Source organism: Megalobrama amblycephala, linkage group LG14, assembly GCF_018812025.1.
Source record: "Megalobrama amblycephala isolate DHTTF-2021 linkage group LG14, ASM1881202v1, whole genome shotgun sequence".
Lineage (NCBI taxonomy): Eukaryota > Metazoa > Chordata > Actinopteri > Cypriniformes > Xenocyprididae > Megalobrama > Megalobrama amblycephala.
The window spans coordinates 35252118-35258460 of NC_063057.1; the positions used below are offsets into that span (position 1 = coordinate 35252118).

Here is a 6343-nt window from a genome sequence, read left to right on the forward strand (position 1 = left end):
CCTCTGTATAGAAGTCATGACTATAGAAGTATATAAAATATATAGATTATATATTTAACAGAAAAGTGAGTCCTAATTGGTCATGTGAATGCTTGGGGTGTTTCATGGAGTGTGTGTTGTATTTTTTATTATTATTATTATTTTCTTTTTTTGCTTCATTTGTAAATTTGTAAATTTATTTTGGTCGCATTAAACAATGTAAAAAGTGAAGCATTAAACTTTGCAAGCATTATCCTAAATTATCCTGTTTTTTTTACCCAAGTATTTCTTTTTTTTCAGGAATTGATCTATCAGAAGAACAAACAACATGCATTTAAACAAACGTTTATAAGAAAATAAATAAAAAAGAGGGATGCTACCTCTTTGCTTTGAATTTCCAATAGAAAAATTTAGAGTGGGAAAATAGATTACTCAGATAATATTAAATGACTTTAAACAGTAGAAAATTAGTCAGCCACCTATTCCAAAAACATGGCATTGAGCAATAAATCTGCTCTGACATCAAATTTGAACTTTGTTGTAGTATTGTTAGGATACATTGCTTACTTAAAAAGATTCCTCAAACCTGTCAGACAATCACTTAAACTTTATTCTCTATCCCTAACATACTGTTTAGCATAGTCATAGACTAATATTAATACATTTATTCATACCTTGACTTACAACAATCAGATGTATTTTAGTATAATTTACAATAATTCACTAGTACTGATGCTGATTTAACCATGAGGCACATCAAATATTTTGAAGCACTTATATCTTAATACATTGTTTGCATAATTGTGCACTATAAATTTATCAATAACAGCCACAATCATTACTCAACAATGCATATAATAATATAATATATTATATAATACATTAGCAAATATATTTTGGAAAGGAAAGTTTATATAATGCAAACTTGATCAATAATTGATAATTGACAAATACAGTATATGCATACAAATACAAAACTCAGTCCAGCAGCATGCTTAAAGGTAGTTCAAAAAATTAATTCTGTCATAATTTACTTACCCTCAAGTTGTTCCAAATTTCTTCTGCTGAACACAAAAGAAGATATTTTGAAGAATATGGGTAACCAAACAGTTGATGGTCCCCATTGACTTTCATAGCATGGAAAAAAATACTATGGAAGTCAGTGGGGCTCATCAACTGTTTGGTTACCGATGTTCTTTCTTCTGCTGAACACAAAGGAAGATATTTTGAAGAAACTCATAGTTTGGAACAACTTGAGAGTGAGAAATGACTGAATTTTCAATTTTGGGTGAACTATCCCTTTAAGACAAAATTTGTTATAGTTATTGCACTGCAGCATCACAGAATAATCAAAATGTGGCCTGCCCACAGACCAGGTTACTTGAAAAAGTCAGTAACCTCCCTTATACAAATATGCTTAAGGTACTGACAACTGAGTCTCTTGGGAAAATCAGAAACTGATAGATTGTCAGAAGAACAGCCCTGCCTGCAGGGCAGCATGTCTTAGTCAACAATTTAGATGGCTTATTACTAAACAGCTGCTGGCAGATTACTCTTTATCCTGATAGACTGTTGGTAAAAGCAATCTTGTCTTAATGATATTCAGTATCTTTTAACATCAGTATCTTTTAACGCTTAACATGTCAGAATTCAATTCGACATTAAGACTAAATATAAGAGATGTTTGATAATGCAGTTTTTTTGCCCTGGATTTTTTTTTCAGAATTCTGAAATCAGAAATATAAATTGACTATTTATTAACCCTCATTGTTGTTCTGTCTTCTGATTTGATTTAAGTACTACAGTGCAGGGGAATATTTTCAGTAAATAACTTGAATTTCATTCAATTACAATTTTGTTTGTCACATTAAACAGCTATTTTATGGCTTCAAAATACTTCTGATGTCCATAATCTACCAACTCTCCATCCACAATACATTTGCCATATAGGCTACTTTTATTTGTAATTTTGGAGCTTGATTGACAACTACTACAAAATCCTCACCCAGTCCCTACTTTCATTATATGGAAAATAACAACTCTGCCAGCACCATATAAACCCGCGCGCGCCGACATCTCTTCTTTTGTCACCCAGCTATGAGTCTTGTCAGTCTGGACTTTACTTATTTCGTGAATTTGTGCCTGCACCGGTCCTATAGTAATTTATATAATCTACCAACTTTAATTTCTCTGTAGTTGTTGAGGGTAATATAAACATCCACAGTAATGATCCCTTTGGGTGCATTCATTAACAAAGTAAATTATATAATGTACAGTATACTACACTTTACTATAGTTCCAAAACACAAGTATTTACTATTATTATGCAAGTGAGTTAAACTTTATTTATTGACTGATTGATTGCGTTATTATTATATGTCCTTATTAGATACTTTAACTTGATTTATTATTTTTAAGCTGTACCTGGGGTAAAATGAGAACACATAGTATCACCGCTACATTATCATTATACTTCCACTAAACAGTATCTGTTTACCCATAATAGTATAAAAAACAACAACAAAAAAACAGTTTGTTCTAATTGGGTTTCGGGGGTATGATCATTCATACTGTGTACTGTATCTTAACTTTAGCTGCAACCTTTCCAGATGAAATGCTGAAACCATTTTATACTGTATTTAGAAAATATATTAACCTGATAATATATTAAATGACAAAGAATGATAACAAAAAGCTTACACAACACTCTTGCTGATATGAGATTTCTCTTTCTGCATGAAGATTCTGGAGAATCATATACAACTATTTAATGGACCGCCTTCTGATATAATTTTGGCGTAGATCTGTTTAGTGGAAGTATAGTGGTAATGTAGGTGAACTACAGCAAATATAATGTGTTCTCTTATCCCCAGCAGCCATCATCGCCATATTATAATAATAAGTCTGGAAGCAGGTGCAGCAAACATGTCTTCTGCAAGATGAGACAACTACTACAAAATCCTCGGGTTTAAAATGAGCTCGCGGGCTCCCGTTTCTTGAACCATCCTCTCGCGGAAGTGTGCGCGCGCAAGCCAGTCATTAATGCATTAAAATGCCGCCCTTGTATTGGATGGTTGAGGGGGGTGAGTAGGGAGTCTGTAGGACCATATACAGACACAGGTGATGGATTAGTTTGCTTTGACTTGGAAGCATTGTTGGAGTTGCTGGAATTTTGGAGACTGTGACCAAGTGAGTCATTTGAAGAACAGCAGGTATCAGAGTTAGATTGGGGCAAGGTGTGGCTAAATGATGCAGTTGACTCTACAGGACTCTATGGGTAAGTAAGCTACTTTTCCTTAGTGATGCCATATGAAACCAGGGTTCCCACCGTAAATCGGGCAGTTCCCACATGGTGATACTTCTCACTTTAAATTCCTACATCAGCTACAAAGCCCCAGGCCAGAGACAGAAAGGAGAAAAAGCATTGACTGGAGGCCATGCAGATAGACGTGAGGTCCAGTGGTGACACCAGTCCTTTACATAACGTGAAGCCACAACTGACTAACAGCTCTTCACTGGACACAGCTTGTAACCTGGAAAACAGCCACAAGGCACATCAGTCACCACAAACCTATGAAAAAATCTTCTCATGACTCCCTCACTGATATGTGCTATATTTGTTGAAACTTCAGTTTTAGGTGCTGGATGTTACAAATTCAGCTCACCTGCAACCCAGTCATACTACACAGGAACAATTCATATGAAGTCAGATGCACACTGTATGATTTTTATGGTTCTTTAACCATTATTGCTTGTCAGATTGATCAATATGATTTCAGTGAGATTTTTAGTAAAAGCCATGAATGTGAGACAAAATTCTATGTCCAAGTTTTATCAGAAAGGCAAATTAATTAGCCATTAATCAGCCGCCAGAGAACGTCACATTAAGTGATCACAGTCTGGTGAGACTTGGATAGACTTCCATATGGCAAGAGAACTTTTACCCCAAAATTGATCTCAGATGGCAAAATCGTGGCTACAGTTGTACAGTATGAACCCCGCTTGTAATCAAACTGTCTGAAAGGTTTAAACACAATGACCTGTTAATCAAACTCACTGTTTGGATGGATGCAGGATTGCTGTATGCTGACGTCACAAAAGACCACTTAAATTATTATCAAAATGCTGATTTACATGTGCTTTTTTCCATGTGCAGGAGTTTATTTATTTATTTTTTTTTTAATTATCTTAATTATTTTTTTTTTTTTAAATGTTATTGAATTAAAGGGCAAAATTTGTGTGTTAGTCTCACAACCTTGCAATTTAGCTCAGGGCTAAATAATGTTTGGAATTATTTTCTCGCTCTTTGTTCTGAAAAGATTTGCTTAGTGCTGCTCTGTGGAAAACAGGAGGGGCAGAATATGGAGAGCAGATTATAGCATCTTTGGAGCAATTTGGGTTTGCTTAGCTGAGTAATGACTTAAACAATGACTTAGTGACATTGATCCAAGAGGCCTGCAATTAACCAATTTGGATAAAGAAATTTCCCAGATGTGCACATCTACAGCCCTAGCTAATAGCTCCACACAAGCAATATATGAGCTGTGGAAGGTCATACCCAAAATAGTGGTGTATAGAGGCTCCCAGTGCATTTCCAGAGCCCCCAGGAAGTACTTCCAGAGGGGTCTGAGTAGCTTGTTCCCAATCCTCACAATCCATCAGTCCATTCACCACCTGAGAAAACACTGGGTGCACGTCAGTGGCAAAGCAGCCAGGAGTTCACTAGACAATCTCATGGATTCCAGGTTAATAAAGGAATACTATGCAAATAACACTTCAAAAAGGCTGCATTCACAGTCACAATGCTTGGTTACAAGAATATTTTGTATAAAAATCTGCATTTGTGATACATGGCTCGAGTTTGCTTAAAAAAGGATTGTATCAGATATGAGCAAGACCAGCCATGACTCATCTATAGGAGAAGGTTGGGCAGTGCCTAACGCTAACTCCACTTGAAAACATAGACCTGCATTCTGTAACAAATACTTTTCAGATTTTATAGACTATTTTAAGTCATAAAGTGAGTTGGATACATTACAATATTGTGTATGGTTTTGGCAGGCAAGTAGCCTATGTAATACAGATTTTCAGTTTCTGAGAATTTTGGTTTCATTGGGTGGTGCATTTACGCTCCTTGTATGTCAGCACATTAAGTGGATTACTTCATAAAGGTAACTTTAGTTTCAGTGATGTGTAAACTTGTGCCTAAACTACAACTGTACACCTTTTTGTAACCGTTTATAATGTTTTTATTATTATGCACATTTTGTGTAGTCATCCATGACTGAATGACAGGCATTCACTTTGTGTAATACAGCAGAGTAAACTTCAACTATAGTATATACTGATTTCAGTTCATTGCACTCTCCCTTTGTACCTTGCTTTAAAATTGGGTCTTTTATTAGTTCTTTTCATTTGTTGAATATGTCATTGCCTGTAACAATGGAAAGAAAACCTGTTTAAATGTATCTGGACAATATTTTTTCTAACCATGCTGCTAACGCTTACCCTGTTCTGACTATTCAAAATTCTTCACAATCTCTGGATTCTCTCCTTCCCTCCCTCTCTCCCTCTCCCCTCTCCCTCCCTCTCCCTCCCTCCCTCCCTCTCCCTCCTTCCCTCTCTCTCTCCCTCCCTCTCTCCCTCCCTCCCTCTCTCTCTCCCTCCCTCCCTCCCTCTCTCGCTCTCTCTCTCGCTCTCTCTCTCTAGCAGGAACAAGTTTTAAGAATGTTGATTCAGTAGCTGGACATTTGGGTCTTCACTCAAAACGCATAGTGGCTAAACTTCTTGAAAAGTGGAGGCTTGTGCTCACAGTAGCAGAATTCAGACTGCTGGAGGACTATTCAAAGGGATTAATTTTTCCAGACTGCAGAGATCCCTTTCCTAATCTCTTGTTATCACCTAATCTAGAAGATTGTAAAGTTGTTGTTTTTTTATTTTCTGAAAATATGACTTTAATTGGTTCTGAGCCGGCTTCTGGAAAAGCCTTGTGTAAAAGTTGTGTCAAATCCTTGAATAGAAGGTTTTTAGATAATAGGGTGGATACACCCTGGCGTACTATCCTCCAGTTGGAGGAGAGTACAAAACCAGAATGGAGAGCTCTTTATAAGTCACCATTAGCTAAAAAAATAGGGGATTTACAGTGGAGAATTTTGCATGGCGCAATTGTGGTCCATTCTTTTATTTCTGTATTAAATCCTGGTGTTGCATGATTGCCCTTTTTGTTTACAAAGAGAAACTGTGTTTCACGCGTATATGCAGTGTGTTAGATTAAAGCCATTGTTCACTGTGTTACAGAATTTATTTGTTTGTTTTGGTGAAACCTTTTCTGTCAGAAGTTTTATTTGTGGTTTTAAATATGTGC

The 6343-nt window shown here is 36.2% G+C and overlaps 1 pseudogene; it reads right to left on the bottom strand.

The window, feature by feature from the left end:
* Positions 1-3045: 3045 nt before the first annotated feature.
* On the bottom strand, positions 3046-4686 carry LOC125244449 (annotated as a pseudogene).
* Positions 4687-6343: the final 1657 nt, after the last annotated feature.